General features: G+C 47.1%; 1 pseudogene; it reads left to right on the top strand.

Annotated features, from left to right (window-relative positions):
• LOC119848107 lies at positions 1–952 on the top strand (annotated as a pseudogene).
• The last annotated feature ends 19,566 nt before the right edge of the window (positions 953–20,518 follow it).

The following is a 20,518-nucleotide window of genomic DNA, read 5'->3' as shown; positions in this document are numbered from 1 at the left end:
AGTTCAAAACTCCTCAGACCTACCCAGTACATGATGACAGCTGTCAATGACACCAAATTCAAATTTGCAGTGTTCCTTCTCACTGGAATACCTGGGCAGGAAGACGTCTATCTCTGGATATCTGTCCCCTTCTGCTTCATGTATGTTATTTCAATAGTAAGAAATGTAGTCATTCTGTTCATTATAAAAACAGATCCAAGCCTCCATGAGCCCATGTACATTTTCCTTTCCATGTTGGCTGTCACAGACCTTGGCTTATCGATAGCCACCATGCCAACGATACTGGGCATATTCTGGTTTAACTCTAGGGAGATCAGCCTTAATGCCTGTTTTGCCCAGCTGTTCTTCATCCACTTGCTTCAATGCATCGAATCTTCCATGCTCTTGTTGATGGCCTTTGACCGCTTCATTGCTGAGATATGCTTCCATCTTAATCCTGCTAAGAATTGCCAAAACAGGACTGGTGTTTGCGTCAAGGGGGGTGGCCCTAATATTCCCACTCCCTTTTCTCGTGAAACGGTTCCGATACTGTCGAGCCAATGTCCTCTCCCATTCCTATTGCCTGCACCAGGATGTCATGAAGATGGCTTGTGCGGATATTACAATCAACAACGTCTATGGCTTGTCTGTTGCACTCTTAACGATGGAGTTGGACTCGCTGCTCATCCTCCTCTCTTATGTGATGATCCTCAGAACAGTACTGAGCATCACATCCTCCATGGAGTGCCTCATGGCCCTGAACACCTGCGTGTCTCACCTCTGCATGGTCCTGATCTACATACCAGAGATCGGGCCGGCTCTGATACACAGATTCGGGAATAGCTCTTCTCACTTTCTTCAGATTCTTCTGGGCTACTTCTACATGATGATCTCACCCCTGATAAATCCAATTGTATACAGCATGAAAAGCAAACATCTTCGTGCAAAGATAATCAGGGCATTTGTGAAGTAAAGGGTCAGTTCATCAAATGTCTGCAGCAGTGGTGACAGTGGCCAAGACCATTTATTCCATCCTGGATCCTCTTCCCCCTCTGCGCTTTCCTGCACCCCATCTCTCCCACAAGACTTAGCCCCCTGCTCCTCCTCTTTACCCAAGGCTCTGCCCCCTCTTCACGCTAGAAGCTAGAAGCCAGGTGATGTTAACAGCTGCCCAGGGAGTCAGAGCCACTTTGAGGATCCCCAGACCCTCTACATTTTATCTCCCAGGATGTACAACCCAGGGAAGGTAGAGAGTCTGGGGCTCCCCGCAGCAGCCTGGGCTCCTGGGGCAGCTGCTACCATGACCTGAATCTGGCCTGGCTGTGGGGTGGAGCCTTGGGAGAAATGATGAACAGGGGGCAGGGCCTATAGGAAATGATAGGACAGTAGGTGGGACCTCATGGGAAAAGGAGCAGTAGGGGATGCGGATCAGATGAAGACCCGAGCAAACAGGGCGGTGGGGGGCTCCAGAGTAAAGGAGGAGGGTGGGGCTGGAGCGTAGGAGAGCCTGTGTTTTGGAGAAGAGTGAATTAATGTGACCCCAAAAAGGGGCTCTTGTATTAATGAGAGTAAGTCATTGCAAGGACCTTAGAGGCAGGGCAGGGAGCCTGCAGGGCTACCTCAGGTCCAAATGGGGGCAATCTGGAGTGGCAGCTGTCTGCAGGGACTTGGGAAGAGTGGGATATGCTCTTGGAAGCCGTTACCATCAGGCAGAGGTCAGCCCAGCCCCCAGGCTGCTCTAAACTCTGCTGAGGTAGGGGGAGAACAAGCCAGACAATCAAACCCCTGTAACTGGCTCCTTGCCATCCCCGCTCTCTGCATCACAGGGGGGACTCTTCTGGAACAGCAAAGAATCCAGCCAGACCTGTCACTGCTCAGATGGCTGGAAGGCTGGTCCTGTGGTCTGGGCACTGCTCTATGCTTCAAGTCAGCTGGGTTTGATTCTCTTGCTGTGTCTGACTCTGGGCAAGCCCTTGGCTGTCTCTGAGACTTTGTCCAGGTGCTTAGTAGCCCTGCCCTACCTCACAGCAGTGGCGGGAGGATAAAGACATTCCAGGTGCTCAGAGACTCTGAGACCCTAAGATCAGGGCAGTGTCAGGGTTCCACAGAGCAACGCCTCTGACATTTGTCTATAGAAGTCTTCTTACCACAGTGTCCTGTGACAGCTGGCTTCTGGGAAGCCCCGTGACTCCAGTCCCTTGGTATCCGAGGCAGATGTCAGGGTGCTTGGGGTGACAGTGAGGAGTAGGTAGTTGGTTTCTGAGGAGAGTGTTGAAATGTCACTGGGTCACCGGGAGTTTCAGCACAGTGGCCAGAGTGGTGTTTGCCAGCCATTCACACAGAATGGGCCTAACTGCCAGACAACAGAGCAACAGCCATGGGGGCTTCATCTCAGAAGGTCTGGCTGGGAGATAGCATTCTTAGGGCAAAAGTGAACTTCACACCTTGTCCCTGTAACACAGATGCAGCTGAGCACTACAGTCACTCCACCCAGACTCGCACAGATTTCAGCAAAGGCTGCTTCCACAAGAAAGTGGCAAACAGAGGGGAAACATCCAAGGGCCATGACAAAAGCTGTGGGGCTGTTCTTAAGTCGCAGTCCAGGCCCTTCCTGAGCGCTCTGGGAGCTGTGTGATCCATGGGGCTGCACCAGCTGTGGACAGGGGTTATTCAAGGAGCACAGTCACCCACCATTTCCCTGTACTCTTAGCCAGTTGCTGGTGACTGAGTTGTTTCAGAGAAATGATTAACATGGATGTGGAAAAAGCTAATGTACTCAATGCTTTTTTTGCCTCTGTTTTCACTAACAAGGTCAGCTCCCAGACTGCTGTGCTGGGCATCACAAAATGGGGAAGAGATGGCCAGCCCTCTGTAGAGATAGAGGTGGTTAGGGACTATTTAGAAAAGCTGGACGTGCACAAGTCCATGGGGCCGGACGAATTGCATCCGAGAGTGCTGAGGGAATTGGCGGCTGTGATTGCAGAGCCCTTGGCCATTATCTTTGAAAACTCGTGGCGAACGGGGGAAGTCCCGGATGACTGGAAAAAGGCTAATGTAGTGCCCATCTTTAAAAAAGGGAAGAAGGAGGATCCTGGGAACTACAGGCCGGTCAGCCTCACCTCAGTCCCTGGAAAAATCATGGAGCAGGTCCTCAAAGAATCAATCCTGAAGCACTTAGAGGAGAGGAAAGTGATCAGGAACAGTCAGCATGGATTCACCAAGGGAAGGTCATGCCTGACTAATCTAATCGCCTTTTATGATGAGATTACTGGTTCTGTGGATGAAGGGAAAGCAGTGGATGTATTGTTTCTTGACTTTAGCAAAGCTTTTGACACGGTCTCCCACAGCATTCTTGTCAGCAAGTTAAGGAAGTATGGGCTGGATGAATGCACTATAAGGTGGGTAGAAAGCTGGCTAGATTGTCGGGCTCAACGGGTAGTGATCAATGGCTCCATGTCTAGTTGGCAGCCGGTGTCAAGTGGAGTGCCCCAGGGGTCGGTCCTGGGGCCCGTTTTGTTCAATATCTTCATAAATGATCTGGAGGATGGTGTGGATTGCACTCTCAGCAAATTTGCGGATGATACTAAACTGGGAGGAGTGGTAGATACGCTGGAGGGGAGGGATAGGATACAGAAGGACCTAGACAAATTGGAAGATTGGGCCAAAAGAAATCTAATGAGGTTCAATAAGGATAAGTGCGGGGTCCTGCACTTAGGATGGAAGAATCCAATGCACCGCTACAGACTAGGGACCGAATGGCTCGGCAGCAGTTCTGCGGAAAAGGACCTAGGGGTGACAGTGGACGAGAAGCTGGATATGAGTCAGCAGTGTGCCCTTGTTGCCAAGAAGGCCAATGGCATTTTGGGATGTATAAGTAGGGGCATAGCGAGCAGATCGAGGGACGTGATCGTTCCCCTCTATTCGACACTGGTGAGGCCTCATCTGGAGTACTGTGTCCAGTTTTGGGCCCCACACTACAAGAAGGATGTGGATAAATTGGAAAGAGTACAGCGAAGGGCAACAAAAATGATTAGGGGTCTAGAGCACATGACTTATGAGGAGAGGCTGAGGGAGCTGGGATTGTTTAGTCTGCAGAAGAGAAGAATGAGGGGGGATTTGATAGCTGCTTTCAACTACCTGAAAGGGGGTTTCAAAGAGGATGGCTCTAGACTGTTCTCAATGGTAGCAGATGACAGAACGAGGAGTAATGGTCTCAAGTTGCAATGGGGGAGGTTTAGATTGGATATTAGGAAAAACTTTTTCACTAAGAGGGTGGTGAAACACTGGAATGCGTTACCTAGGGAGGTGGTAGAATCTCCTTCCTTAGAGGTTTTTAAGGTCAGGCTTGACAAAGCCCTGGCTAGGATGATTTAACTGGGACTTGGTCCTGCTTTGAGCAGGGGGTTTGGACTAGATGACCTTCTGGGGTCCCTTCCAACCCTGATATTCTATGATTCTATGATTCTAACCCAGGAAAAGCCATTTAAAAAAAAAAACCCCTCCCCGCATTGACAGCTCTGCCCACAGCACACCTGCTGAGCTCACTCCCCACCAAGGCAGGGCAGTGTGTAATGGGGATCTGAACCACAGGAATCCTGGGAAGAGACTCAGGTCCAGATTTCCTTCTCCTCCCCTTGGTTTGTGCTGCCTCCACTGCTTATAAAGGGGAGAAATGGTCCTCAGCCCCTTCACAGAGGCACAGCTAACCCTATCACAGCCCAGTCCGTTCAATGTAGGGTGATTGCCTTTTCAAAAGGCAAAAGCTGGACACGTGCAGAAGCCACTTCCCCTCTGTGATCCTGCCCCATTCCTTTTTCGTCCCCCTTGAGACCCTATACTCTGCTTCTCCTCTTCCCCTGAGGCCCCTCCCTCTGCCCATCTCTTCCCTCAAGAGTACTGTGACGGGTTCGGTCACAGAGATTCCCTTGGGACTATCACCTGATGTGCTGAAATTACTTCTGAGCCAGTTTTTTCTGCCAGCTTGGGATCTCCAGAACCCTGCCTTATTGAGCCAGACATGCTAACCTGCTGCAACACAGACCCAGGGTCTGGGCCATGCTCCCAAAGCTGCAGGTTTTAGCTGAAAACTGATCAGCAGGTTACCTGTTTCAGGCACCCTGACACCCAGTTCCCAATGGGATCCAACCGCCAAATAAATCAGTTTCACTCTGCATAGAGTTTATACACGGTAAATTCATAAATTATCCACCTCCTATAACACTGATAGAGAGATATGCACAGCTGTTTGCTCCCCCAGGTATTAATTACTTACTCTGGGTTTATTGATAAACAAAAGTAATTTTATTAAGAATAAAAAGTAGTATTTTTATTTTATACACCACAAAATATGTTTAACTAGTGGGTATCAAGTAAAAACAGACGGAACAAAGTAAGTCACAAAAGCAAAATAAAACAAATTTGCAAGTCTAAGCCTAATACATTAAGAAACTGATTACAGGTAACAGGTTTCAGAGTGGTAGCCATGTTAGTCTGTATCAGCAAAAACAACAAGAAGTCCTTGTGGCACCTTAGAGACTAACAAATTTATTTGGGCATAAGCTTTCGTGGGCTAGAACCCACTTCATCAGATGCATGGAGTGGAAAATACAGGAGCAGGTATAAATACCTGAAAAGATGGTAGTTGCCTTACCACGTGTGAGGTCAGTCTAACAAGACAATTCAATTAACAGTAGGATACCAAGGGAGGAAAAATAACTTTTGCAGTGGTAATGAGAGTGGCCCATTTCAAACATCAACTGTGCTCCTAGCTCCACATGCTGCCCGTACCCCAAGAGTTGGCTATGCAGCTCCCAAAGACCAGGAACGTCTGTCAGTGGGAGCTGTGGGGCTGTGGTGGGTCTGGAGGCAGTGCATGGACTGGAGCTAGGAACTGAGAAAGGGACATGTCACCACTTCTGCAGAGTCCTTCCCAAGGTAAGCACCGCCCAGAGCCTTATTGCCTGATTTAGGGTGTTAATATTATTAATTTGGATAGTATGGGTTATAGGCTCGCCAATTAATCTGATCAGAAGACAATAAGGTTCTTGTCCCAGAATCAGGCTATACAGAATATGCACAGGAGCCTTGGGGGTATGACAGGACACTCACACTGAGACAAATATAGTTTAAACTTTTATTGATATATAAGAAATAATAATAAAATAGTAATCAAATGGTAAAATAAATCAGGATTACAATACAATATTATTATTCTAAGGATATTGTGACAAAGTTCCCCATCTTCCTTGGTGGGTCCTGCTCTTATTGGCAGATTTGCTCACCTCAGAGGCTCATGGCAGCCTTCAGTTTATCCACTTTTGTGGCTCAAATCTGCCATTCACTCAGTTAGCCTCATCACTGGCCAGCCTGGGGAAAAGAAAGAAGAACAATCCTCGCAGTCTCTGCTGATTCACCTAGTGAATCAGGGAATAGGCCAGAGACCTTCTCCTCTGGTGGAACCCACAGTCCAGGTCAACTCCTCTGGTATCAAGTAGGGAGTTGGGGGGACGGAGGGATGGGGGGAATCCGGGCCCGTCCTCTACTCCGGGTTCCAGTCGAGGGCCCTGTGGATTGCAGCTGTCTACAGTGGCTCCTGTAACAGCTGCGTGACAGCTACAACTTCCTGAGCTACTTCCCCATGGCCTCCTTCCAACACCTTCTTTAATCTCACCACAGGACCTTCCTCCTGATGCTTGATAACGCTTGTACTCCTCAGTCTTCCAGTAGTACCCCTTCTCACTCTCAGTTCCCAGTGCCTCTTGCTCCCAGCTCCTTGCATGCACACCACAAACTGAAGTGAGCTCCTTTTTAAACCCAGGTGCCCTGATTAGCCTGCCTGTCTTAATTGATTCTAGCAGCTTCTTGATTGGCTGCAGGTGTTCTAATCAGCCTGTCTGCCTTATTGTTTCTAGAAAGTTCCTGATTGTTCTGGAACCTTCCCTGTTACCTTACGCAGGGAAAAGGGACCTACTTAACCTGGGGCTAATATACCTGTCTTCTATCACTTTCCTGTAGCCATCTGGCCTGACCCTGTCACAATATATATATGGTACTGTATTCTATAAAGCGTTGTTTAATATACTCACACCCTTCCTTGATAACCTGGTGGTAAGAGACAAAGGACCAGCCTTACCTCTGGCATGCCAAAAGAGTTCAGTCCAGGTTCCTCAATTCTTGAGTTGGAGGTGCAGAACTTAGCTTTGATAACTCTTAGTTTCTTCCAACTTAGTTTACTTAACTGACTGACTTAAAATTTAGAATTAAAACTAACAGACTATTAGACAGAAGAAAGTTTAGAGATCTAAAAACTTGCTTAGAAACAAGCTCACCCTCCTTTCCTAAACAAGCCCTTAGCACCTATTTTTATATGCTTAGGTGCTTGGGCCCTCCTTCTATGTCCAAACATATCTTCCTCAACCACAAAAATATTAGGAAAAAGAAAAGGAGTACTTGTGGCACCTTAGAGACTAACAAATGTATTTGAGCATAAGCTTTCATGAGCTACAGCTCACTTCATCGGATGCATTCGATGAAAAATACAGAGGGGAGATTGATATACACACACAGAGAACATGAAACAATGGGTTTATCATACACACTGTGAGGAGAGTGATCACTTAAGATGAGCCATCACCAGCAGGGGGAGGGGGGGGGCGGGAAGGAGGAAAACCTTTCATGGTGACAAGCAAGGTGGGCCATTTCCAGCAGTTAACAAGAATGTCTGAGGAACAGTGGGGGGTGAGGTGGGGGGGAGAAATAACATGGGGAAATAGTTTTACTTTGTGTCTCTATTCAAGCCTAAATTAATTGTATCCAGTTTGCAAATTAATTCCAATTCAGCAGTCTCTCCCTGGAGTCTGTTTTTGAAGTTTTTTTGTTGAAGTATAGCCACTCTTAGGTCTGTGATCGAGTGACCAGAGAGATTGAAGTGTTCTCTGACTGGTTTTTGAATGTTATAATTCTTGACTTCTGATTTGTGTCCATTTATTCTTTTACATAGAGACTGTCCGGTTTGACCAATGTACATGGCAGAGGGGCATTGCTGGCACATGATGGCATATATCACATTGGTAGATGCGCAGGTGAACGAGCCTCTGATAGTGTGGCTGATGTGATTAGGCCCTATGATGGTGTCCTCTGAATAGATATGTGGACAAAGTTGGCAACGGGCTTTGTGCAAGGATAGGTTCCTGGGTTAGTGGTTCTGTTATGTGGTGTGTGGTTGCTGGTGAGAATTTGCTTCAGGTTGGGGGGCTGTCTGTAAGCAAGGACTGGCCTGTCTCCCAAGATCAGTGAGAGTGATGGGTCATCCTTCAGGATAGGTTGTAGATCCTTGATGATGCATTGGAAAGGCTTTAGTTGGGGGCTGAAGGTGATGGCTAGTGGCGTTCTGTTATTTTCTTTGTTGGGCCTGTCCGAATGCATCCGATGAAGTGAGCTGTAGCTCACAAAAGCTTATGCTCAAATAAATTTGTTAGTCTCTATGGTGCCACAAGTACTCCTTTTCTTTTTGCGAATACAGACTAACACGGCTGCTACTCTGAAACCTGTCATTATGCAAGGCACTGAATTTAGCCGTATAGAATGGAAATCTATCAACTTCATGAAAAAACTCGTACAGATACAGACAGACATCCTCCTCCTCTCCAAATGCAAACAGATGGACATCATACCAAAATGACTGAAGGTAAAAAATCCATTGCAATCTACATACCACACAGACTATGCTGACAGCTTGTGCCACACGCTCTCAAAGAAACTGCGGAACCACCTGATCAACATCCTCTACAGCAAACAGGGAAAGATTAAGAATGAGCTCTCCAAACTGGATACTCTCATAAAGAACCAACCTTCCACACAAACTTCCTCGTGGCTGGACTTTACAAAAACTAGACAAGCCATTTACAACACACACTTTGCTTCTCTACAAAAGAAAAAGGACACTAAGCTATCTAAACTACTATATGCCACAAGGGGCCACAACAATGGTTCCCGTAACCCACCCAGCAATATTGTTAATCTACCCAACTATACTTTTAGCCCAGCAGAAGAATCTGTCCTATCTCGGGGCCTCTCCTTTTGCCCCTCCACCCCCACGAACATGATACAGTTCTGTGGTGACCTAGAATCCTATTTTTGACGTCTCCGACTCAAAGAATATTTCCAATACACCTCTGACCAACATATTAACCCATAGAGACCTTCCTTCCAACACTGCAAAAAGAAGGATTCTGGGTGGACTCCTCCTGAAGGTCGAAACAGCAGACTGGACTTCTACACAGAGTGCTTCCGCCGACGTGCACGAGCTGAAATTGTGGAAAAGCAGCATCACTTGCCCCATAACCTCAGCCGTGCAGAACACAATGCCATCCACAGCCTCAGAAACAACTCTGACATCATAATCAAAAAGGCTGACAAAGGAGGTGCTGTCGTCATCATGAATAGGTCGGAGTATGAACAAGAGGCTACTAGGCAGCTCTCCAACACCACTTTCTACAAGCCATTACCCTCTGATCCCACTGAGGGTTACCAAAAGAAACTACAGCATTTGCTCAAGAAACTCCCTGAAAAAGCACAAGAACAAATCCGCACAGACACATCCCTGGAACCCTGACCTGGGGTATTCTATCTGCTACCCAAGATCCATAAACCTGGAAATCCTGGACGCCCCATCATCTCAGGCATTGGCACCTTGACAGCAGGATTGTCTGGCTATGTAGACTCCCTCCTCAGGCCCTTCGTTACCAGCACTCCCAGCTATCTTCGAGACACCACTGACTTCCTGAGGAAACTACAGTCCATTGATGATCTTCCTGAAAACACCATCCTAGCCACTATGGATGTAGAAGCCTCTACACCAACACTCCACACAAAGATGGACTACAAGCCGTCAGGAACAGTATCCCCAATAATGTCACGGCTAACCTGGTGGCTGGACTTTGTGACTTTGTCCTCACCCATAACTATTTTACATTTGGGGACAATGTATACCTTCAAATCAGCGGCACTGCGATGGGTACCCGCATGGCCCCACAGTATGCCAACATTTTTATAGCTGACTTAGAACAACGCTTCCTCAGCTCTCGTCCCCTAATGCCCCTACTCTACTTGTGCTACATTGATGACATCTTCATCATCTGGACCCATGGAAAAGAAGCCCTTGAGAAATTCTACCATGATTTCAACAATTTCCATCCCACCATCAACCTCAGCCTGGACCAGTCCACACAAGAGATCCACTTCCTGGACACTACAGTGCTAATAAGCAATGGTCACATAAACACCACCCTATATTGGAAATCTACTGACCGCTATTCCTACCTACATGCCTCTAGCCTTCATCCAGATCATACCACTCGATCCATTGTCTACAGCCAAGCTCTATGATATAACCGCATTTGCTCCAACCCCTCAGACAGAGAGAAACACCTACAAGATCTCTATCATGCATTCCTACAACTACAATACCCACCTGCTGAAGTGAAGAAACAGATTGACAGAGCCAGAAGAGTCCCCAGAAGTCACCTACTACAGGACAGGCCCAACAAAGAAAATAACAGAACGCCACTAGCCATCACCTTCTGCCCCCAACTAAAGCCTCTCCAACACATCATCAAGGATCTACAACCTATCCTGAAGGACGACCCATCACTCTCACAGATCTTGGGAGACAGGCCAGTCCTTGCCTACAGACAGCCCCCCAATCTGAAGCAAATACTCACCAGCAACCACATACCACACAACAGAACCACTAAATGAAATTAATAGGCAACAATTTTAATACAAATAAAAGGAAGTATTTCTTCACACAGTGCCCAGTGAACCTATGGAACTCCTTGCCAGAGGATGTTGTGAAAGCCAAGACAATAAGAGGGTTAAAAAAGAACTAAATAAATTCATGGAGTTTAGGTCCATCAATGTCTATTAGCCAGGATTGGCAGGGATGGTGTCCCTAGCCTCTGTTTGATGGAAGCTGAGAATGGGTGATAGGATGGATCACTTGATGATTGCCTGTCTGTTTATTGTCTCTGGGGCATGTGGCATTTGCCACTGTTGGAGGATAGCATACTGGGTTGAATGGCTCTTTGGTCTGACCCAGTATGATGATTCTTATGTTCTTATGTTTTTCTATGCTAGCGTCACCATACCTCCCATTTTGGCTGGAACAGTCCCTTTTTTAAGCCTGTCCCAGCCAACTCAACTTTTTATTTCAAAAGGAGGCATTTGTCCCTTTCAATCTTGCTGACCTGATCAGTTGGCAAAAGCAAATGGGACAAATGTCCACCTCTGTCATAAAACTTGGGAAGTTGGGATCAGAGGAATGTTCAGGGGAGGCGAGTGCAGATGCTAGCTCCCCGCAGGGGGTGAAGCAGAGCTGGGGGTGGTGTGGCAGCAATCCACCTTTTGCCCATCAGAGGGTGCTGTGGCACTAGAATAACACAGCAGCTCCAGGCAGAAAATAACTTCAGCAGTTCTGCCTTTTGCCTGCCATAGGGCACTCTGGCAATAGAATAGAGCAGCAGCTCCCAGCAATATAGAGAAGAGAAAGAGCCTGCCTTCTTCACAGTGCCTGTCGAGCCAGGTCAGGAGACAGGGACTGGGGGAGACAGACAGCGTGGGTAGCTGGGGGGGCAGATAGGGGCTCATAAGGGTTAGTGGGGGAGGAATAGATTGGGATAGGGGCTGAATTGGAGTGGTGGCACAGGGCAACAGGTGGGAGCGAAGTGCAGGACCACATGGGAGAATGGAGATGGCTGAGTGGGGGCACAGAGACATACAAGGAAGGCGGGGTGCAGGACCACCTGGGGATGGGGGAGTGAGTGTCTGAGTTGGGGTGGAGGGAAACATGTGGACAGGGGCAGATATTACTGACTGAATGGGCAAGGGTAGGGCTGAGCCAGTGTCTGCCTCCCTAACAGTCCTTTGCCCAAGAAAACCTCTTCCATATTTTTCCAAACCATAACCAACAACCCTCCAGGTTCACACCCAGGCACCTTCTCAGCAATTTCTTCCCTCTCCCTCACTTCCTCTGTTACCCAGGACTCCCCCAAGCTTTTGCACTACTTCTGAGGGGCACTGGAAAATATGGTTCTGTATTATAGTTTCAATGAATTATTATTCAGAGTTGTGTATTAATATGCCTAGTAAGGAAACTATTTATCAAAAAATAAATCTTTTTTGTTGTCTGTATTGTTACAGACATATTTGCTGACAGGTATTTTGAAATAAATGACCAAAAATAATTGAAACTGGACTGATTATATATTGTTATTTAACAAATAAAATATGCAGAATTTTACACAATTTGAAAATATAGTGTTCAGATTTTGAATTTTTAATTATTTTGGCACATAATTCCCCCAGGAGTAAATTTGAGCTAGAGTTTAGCGGGGGAAAAAATTCCCCCCAAGAAAAATTTGGACATTTACTAAAATGTTTCCTTTGTATCCATTTTTTGGGGTGAGCTTTCATAGAAAAAGATAATTTATCTATGAAAGCTCAGATGCCATGTTACTGCCTATCTGCATCTGCCTGGATCCCCAGGAGAAATTGGGGCTTTTCATCTGCCTCTCCCTCATAACATAAACAAAGGTTGCACTGACGAAGTCTGTGGATGAACTCTGGGTAAGGAAAGGTTGAAACCTCCCAATCAGTCTAGGGCGAGGTATTGTGCCCATCAGCTACTCTACCAAGCCTTCCATCTCTGTGCAGCCCCCTCCATCTGTACAACACCCCTTCATCAGGTCCTGTGGGCAGAGGCTACTGTGACAGGCCCTGGTACCACATCTCTGATGAATCTGTGGTAGCAGGGAGCTGGAGAGTGTCCTAGAGCACTTGTGGAGGCCCAGAGATTGTGGGTGGGGGGCTAGCTACCAGTGGATCACTGAGATATGTGTATAACGTTGGGGATCCCTAGATCCCGGGTCCCCCTGTTCATTCCTCAAGAAGAAGGGAAGGGACCCCCCCTCCTGGAACAATCCAAGGGAAATTTCCATATAGGGTGCCTTGTGGAATCTCCCTTCCCTGGCCTCCACCCTGGGTTTGTAATTCAGAAAAGGGGCCGCCAAGGAGAAATCTGGTCCTACATTATATTATTATTATTATTAATATTACTATTTATTATTATTATTTCAGCAAGATCACAGCTGTAACAGCATCATCGTTACTACTTGGTCGCCCTTGAGGAAGCCATGTGGCTAATCATCACCATACGAACAGTGATGACAAGCCCAGATTCCAGGAATACAGCCTGCAGCAGGGCTGGCACTGCAGTCCAGTTGGCTAGCATTACCTCTCATCCCCTGTGATTTTGCCTCCAGCAGTTTGACATTGGCTGTGACGGGGGCTAAAGCTGGTGCACTCAAAGCCAGTTAGTCATGTTCCCTCATGGCCAAGTGGCCCCCAAGGGAATATGCCGGCATACTTCATAAAAACAGTTGCCTCCCTATCCCAACAGATGCTGTCTGCTGCCCCTGCAACCTCTCCGATGATTCCTTGTCCTTTTGAGTGAAGACGTCTGGTGTCAGCATCTCCCCTTCTAGCAGGAATTGGGTAGGTTGGCACTAAGTAGCTTAGGAACCCGTCCCCTACATCTGCCCATGCTCCACCGCGGGCTGTCCAAGCTACACAAAAATCTGACATTGAATGTAAGCTTGGAGTGTTAAACCCCTGATGTCCCGAATCAGGATTTCTCAATGGGTCACATTTCTACAGGTGCCCTGTGCTCTGGGCCCGATCCTGCCAGGGGCTGAATGAGACGAGACCCCACGGATTATCAGTGACTAGTTCCCAAATCTTCTCAGGTTTATTTGCTCCTGGAAATTTATTCAGGAAATGCATTTCCCTAGGTTTTATTCTCTGGCTCGATTGTGAAAGCAGGAATTCAGAGTTGCGTTCCTCTATGGTAAAAGGTCCGATAGGACATATTTCTGTTTCCTGACTGGCTGAGGGCTCTAGCTCCTGTACCCTATGATTTCAGTCTTCCCCAGTGGTTTCTGTGCCTGTCAATCTAAAGAGCTTCTCAGCAACAGCTGCCCAATCTCTGGAGAGACTCCCAGCTCTGGCAAAACAAGCTGTGTAACATGGCTGGAGCCTGGAAATAGGCTCTTCCCAGCTTGTATCTCTGGTGTGGTCCCTCACACTCCCTGAAGTGAATACTGAGCAGCCTGCTATTAAACAAAGAGCCATATTGGTTTAATCTAATATAGCCATAACACAAACATCCCAATACTTAACCCAATATAGCTCTACAGCAAACATGCCAGGAACTGGGTTTAACATACACATTCATTATGCCAGCTCAGCTCCATGTCTGTCACAGTGCGGTTCCCATGTGCTACGAATTTTTTGAATACTGTAAATAGGAAATCCTAGAGACAGCAATAGACTACTTTCTTGTGTGAAATGAAATTCCCTTTCCATCAATACACATCCATTAGACTTTGAAATCCACAACTTCCAAATCCTTATCATGTGCAAACCCTTATCATGCCTGAGTAACAGGTGCTGGGCTCACTATGTGCTAGAAAGTGAGAGCTCGGGAAATGAATATTTTCTATACTGATCCCAATGCCTGTTTCCACTCCGGATACAGGCTACAGACTGACAGAACAGAACCTGAGGAGAACCAGTCAGCTATTGACCCAGGGGCTGAGGAGCTACTAGACTTTTGTTTCCTGACAAGTGATTGACTGAGAGCTGAGACACTGCAATCTTTTCAGGTTCTGAAGAAATCCAGATGACAGACCCACTACATTTTAAGTCCCACTCTAACCCGAGAAATCATCTCTGAAAGAAGATCAGAGGGCAAAGAACAGATTGACATGTGTGTGCTAAAGTACAGATGTGTAAATATTACAAGCCAAAACTTTTCAGGGTAATACAAATATTACAAAGCAAACTTTCATGACATGAATTTATGTTGAAAGCCAGCAGCAGAGTTGTTGGAATCTCTACAGGAAGGAGCAGTGGTAACTGTACTGCTTAATGGCTTTTGTTTTCAAAAATATGTGAAAAGTACTCCTCATACTGTTTGCAAAGGGTTTGGCTGTGAAAAAAGCTAATGCGGTTTTGGGATGTATCAGCAGAGGCATTTCCAGTCGGGATAAGGAGGTTTTAGTACCATTATACAAGGCACTGGTGAGACCTCACCTAGAATACTGTGTGCAGTTCTGGTCTCCCATGTTTAAAAAGGATGAATTCAAACTGGAGCAGGTACAGAGAAGGGCTACTAGGATGATCCGAGGAATGGAAAACTTGTCTTATGAAAGGAGACTTAAGGACTTTAGCCTAACTAAAAGAAGGTTGAGGGGAGATATGATTGCTCTCTATAAATATATCAGAGGGATAAATACAGGAGAGGGAGAAAGAAAAGGAGTACTTGTGGCACCTTAGAGACTAACAAATTTATTAGAGCACAAGCTTTCGTGAGCTACAGCTCACTTCATCGGATGCATTTGGTGGAAAAAACAGAGGAGAGATTTATATGCACACACACAGAGAACATGAAACAATGGGTTTATCATACACACTGTAAGGAGAGTGATCACTTAAGATAAGCCATCACCAGCAGCGGGGGGGGGGGGAAGGAGGAAAACCTTTCATGGTGACAAGCAAGGTGGGCCATTTCCAGCAGTTAATAAGAATGTCTGAGGAACAGTGGGGGGGGGGTGGAGGGGAGAAATAACATGGGGAAATAGTTTTACTTTGGGTAATGACTCATCCATTCCCAGTCTCTATTCAAGCCTAAATTAATTGTATCCAGTTTGCAAATTAATTCCAATTCAGCAGTCTCTCGTTGGAGTCTGTTTTTGAAGCTTTTTTGTTGAAGGATAGCCACTCTTAGGTCTGTGATCGAGTGACCAGAGAGATTGAAGTGTTCTCCAACTGGTTTTTGAATGTTATAATTCTTGACGTCTGATTTGTGTCCATTCATTCTTTTACGTAGAGACTGTCCAGTTTGGCCAATGTACATGGCAGAGGGGCATTGCTGGCACATGATGGCATATATCACATTGGTAGATGCGCAGGTGAACGAGCCTCTGATAGTGTGGCTGATGTGATTAGGCCCTATGATGGTATCCCCTGAATAGATATGTGGACAGAGTTGGCAACGGGCTTTGTTGCAAGGATAGGTTCCTGGGTTAGTGGTTCTGTTGTGTGGTGTGTGGTTGCTGGTGAGTATTTGCTTCAGATTGGGGGGCTGTCTGTAAGCAAGGACTGGTCTGTCTCCCAAGATCTGTGAGAGTGATGGGTCGTCCTTCAGGATAGGTTGTAGATCCTTGATGATGCGTTGGAGAGGTTTTAGTTGGGGGCTGAAGGTGATGGCTAGTGGCGTTCTGTTGTTTTCTTTGTTGGGCCTGTCCTGTAGTAGGTGACTTCTGGGGACTCTTCTGGCTCTGTCAATCTGTTTCTTCACTTCAGCAGGTGGGTATTGTAGTTGTAGGTGTTTGTCTCTGTCTGAGGGGTTGGAGCAAATGCGGTTATATCGTAGCGCTTGGCTGTAGACAATGGATCGAGTGGTATGATCTGGATGAAAGCTAGAGGCATGTAGGTAGGAATAGCGGTCAGTAGGTTTCCGATATAGGGTGGTGTTTATGTGACCATCGCTTATTAGCACCGTAGTGTCCAGGAAGTGGATCTCTTGTGTGGACTGGTCCAGGCTGAGGTTGATGGTGGGATGGAAATTGTTGAAATCATGGTGGAATTCCTCAAGAGCTTCTTTTCCATGGGTCCAGATGATGAAGATGTCATCAATGTAGCGCAAGTAGAGTAGGGGCATTAGGGGAGGAGAGCTGAGGAAGCGTTGTTCTAAGTCAGCCATAAAAATGTTGGCATACTGTGGGGCCATGCGGGTACCCATCGCAGTGCCGCTGATTTGAAGGTATACATTGTCACCAAATGTGAAATAGTTATGGGTCAGGACAAAGTCACAAAGTTCTGTCACCAGGTTAGCCGTGACAGTATCGGGGATACTGTTCCTGACTGCTTGTAGTCCATCTTTGTGTGGAGTGTTGGTGTAGAGGCTTCTACATCCATAGTGGCTAGGATGGTGTTTTTAGGAAGATCACCAATGGACTGTAGTTTCCTCAGGAAGTCAGTGATGTCTTGAAGATAGCTGGGAGTGCTGGTAACGAAGGGCCTGAGGAGGGAGTCTACATAGCCAGACAATCCTGCTGTCAGGGTGCCAATGCCTGAGATGATGGGGCGTCCAGGATTTCCAGGTTTATGGATCTTGGGTAGCAGATAGAATACCCCAGGTCGGGGCTCCAGGGATGTGTCTGTGCGGATTTGTTCTTGTGCTTTTTCAGGGAGTTTCTTGAGCAAATGCTGTAGTTTCTTTTGGTAACTCTCAGTGGGATCAGAGGGTAATGGCTTGTAGAAAGTGGTGTTGGAGAGCTGCCTAGTAGCCTCTTGTTCATACTCCGACCTATTCATGATGACGACAGTACCTCCTTTGTCAGCCTTTTTGATTATGATGTCAGAGTTGTTTCTGAGGCTGTGGATGACACTGTGTTCTGCAAGGCTGAGGTTATGGGGTAAGCGATGCTGCTTTTCCACAATTTCAGCTTGTGCACGTCGGCGGAAGCAGTCTATGTAGAAATCCAGGCTGCTGTTTCGACCTTCAGGAGGAGTCCACCCAGAATCCTTCTTTTTGTAGTGTTGGCAGGAAGGTCTCTGTGGGTTAATATGTTGGTCAGAGGTGTGTTGGAAATATTCCTTGAGTCTGAGACGTCGAAAATAGGATTCTAGGTCACCACAGAACTGTATCATGTTCGTGGGGGTGGAGGGGCAAAAGGAGAGGCCCCGAGATAGGACAGATTCTTCTGCTGGGCTAAGAGTATAGTTGGATAGATTAACAATATTGCTGGGTGGGTTACGGGAACCATTGTTGTGGCCCCTTGTGGCATATAGTAGTTTAGATAGCTTAGTGTCCTTTTTCTTTTGTAGAGGGAGAGGAATTATTTAAGCTCAGCACCAATGAGAACAAATGGGTATAAACTGGCCACCAGGAAGTTTAGACTTGAAATCAGATTAAGGTTTTTAACCATCAGAGGAGTGAAGTTTTGGAATAGCCTTCCAAGGGAAGCAGTGGGGGCAAAAGATCTATCTGGCTTTAAGATTCTACTTGATAAGTTTATGGAGGAGATGGTATGATGGGATAATGGGATTTTGGTAAGTAATTGATCTGAGTTACCCAGGAAAGAATTTTCTGTAGTATCTGGCTGGTGAATCTTGCCCATATGCTCAGGGTTTAGCTGATCGCCATATTTGGGGTCGGGAAGGAATTTTCCTCCAGGGCAGATTGGAGAGGCTATGGAGGTTTTTCGCTTTCCTCTGTAGCATGGGGCATGGTTGACTTGAGGGAGGCTTCTCTGCTCCTTGAAGTCTTAAACCATGATTTAAGGACTTCAATAGCTCAGACATGGGTGAGGTTTTTCATAGGAGTGGGTGGGTGAGCTTCTGTGGCCTGCGCTGTGCAGGAGGTCAGACTAGATGATCAGAATGGTCCCTTCTGACCGTAGTATCTATGAATCTATGAATCTATGCTATGAAATCATTTTCAGTGAATAGCTGTATAATACTGTCTCTTAGTAACGGACCAGAAAACTGTTTCTCACATTTACATTCAGGGTGCTGCATTCAATCCCTATGCAATACCTGTGCAAGACTTTCCAAAAATTCTGGAGAGAACAGAACTGCTGGTCTGTGTTTCATCGTAGAGCTGAGGTGCAGGAAAGGAGAGTGTAATAGTGGCTGTGTGTAACCTACCCCCATCACCTCTTACAGGAGCATTGCTCAAGTAATTTTCACACTCAACTGGATATTAGTGCAAACCTATTGTTTGTACTATTCACCCATTTGTGTTGCTGTTCCCCTCCCCTGCCCAGGTAATGTAACTGTCTGTGTTAGATTGTAAGTTCCCAAGTATCTGCAGACCCTGGCATGGGGAGCAGATATGGGTACGGTGAGGATGAAGAGAAGCCTGCAGGATGATTGGACTCTCTGGATTCAGCCTATGCTAACCAGGAAAGCACTTCAGCTTCTCTTGGGGGTTTTCTTTGGGGTCAGAGTGTGTCACTGTCATGGAGGTACAGGTCCGATGCTCTGGAACTGCTCTGTATGGGTTGAGACGCTGCAGTTTTTTCAGGTTCTAAAGAAATCCAGCCTGAGAACTCATAAGAATGGCCCTACTGTGTCAGACGAAAGGTCCATCTAGTCCAGTATCCTGTCTTCCAACAGTGGCCAGTGCCAGGTGCCCCAGAGGGAATGAACAGAACAGGGAAGCATCAAGTGATCCATCCCCTGTCGTTCATTCCCAGCTTCTGGCAAACAGAGGCTAGGGACACCATCCCTGCCCATCCTGGCTAATAGCCATTGATGGACCTATCCTCCATGAATTTATCTAGTTCTTTTTTTAAACCTGTTATGGTCTTGGTCTTGTGTGACTTGTGTGTACTAAAGAACAGATGTGTGACTGTTATGCCAAACTTTTTATTGTAATATAAATATGACAAAGGTGACAATAGGCTGGTGCACCCCGGTACACCGTAGTGGTAAGAAAGTGGCCAGCTGGGGGCAGGACCCTGGATGCTGGTTAACGATTCCCCAAGTAGTGCCGGTGTTGGGGCCACAGAACTAGAAGCTTCTTCTTCTCTAGACCAGTGACAATGGAGTGGGGGTTGGACAACGGTGCTCCCGGGGCAAGGGCTGGGAGCCAGGTTGGCTGTGCCAGTGCTTGACTGGCCATAGTGCTGGAGTTGGAGGCACATGCACACTCCCAGCTGGGCTCCCGCTAGCAGTGTGGGGCTCCCAGCCTGTCCTGCTGTCCCCGCGCTGCCCCTGGGAGATGTACAGGCATGTCCCTGTGGCATGTGGCCCCTAGGGGGAAGCAAGTGGCAGGGGGTCTTCGCGCACTGTTTGGCCTGCAGGCACTACCCCCACATCTCCCATTTGGCCAGGAAAGGAGCAGCGCAGGGCAGGGTCACCAACCGTGACCAGAGCTGCCCCCCCTCACTCTCCCTACCCCCCCAACCCCTTGCCCTGAGCTCCCCCACTCCCCAAACACCTGCCCTGACTCCTGCACCCCCACACCCCAACCCCTTGCCCTGAGCCCCCCCATACCCCAACACCCTGCCCTGGACCCCCACACTCCTTCTACTCAGTGAAATCCTATGCCATAAGTAAAAAGAAAAGGAGTACTTGTGGCACCTTAGAGACTAACAAGTTTATTTGAGCATAAGCTTTCGTGAGCTACAACTGTAGCTCATGAAAGCTTATGCTCAAATAAATTTGTTAGTCTCTAAGGTGCCACAAGTACTCCTTTTCTTTTTGAGAATACAGACTAACACGGCTGCTACTCTGAAATATGCCATATGTGAAATTGTGGCTTGGAAAGGGCCAACATGGAGCACATTCATCTCAAAGCCTGGCACAACAAGAACAAGGAGAGCAGCGAGACCAGCTGTACGGGCTAATGTGGGAGTTTCTGTAAGGTTACTTCAGGCTTTTATTCCAATATTCAAGTTTTATTCCAGAA

Source organism: Dermochelys coriacea, chromosome 1 (assembly GCF_009764565.3).
Source record: "Dermochelys coriacea isolate rDerCor1 chromosome 1, rDerCor1.pri.v4, whole genome shotgun sequence".
NCBI lineage: Eukaryota > Metazoa > Chordata > Testudines > Dermochelyidae > Dermochelys > Dermochelys coriacea.
The sequence above is the reverse complement of the archived record's forward strand: the minus strand, read 5'-3'. Positions and strand labels throughout refer to the sequence as shown.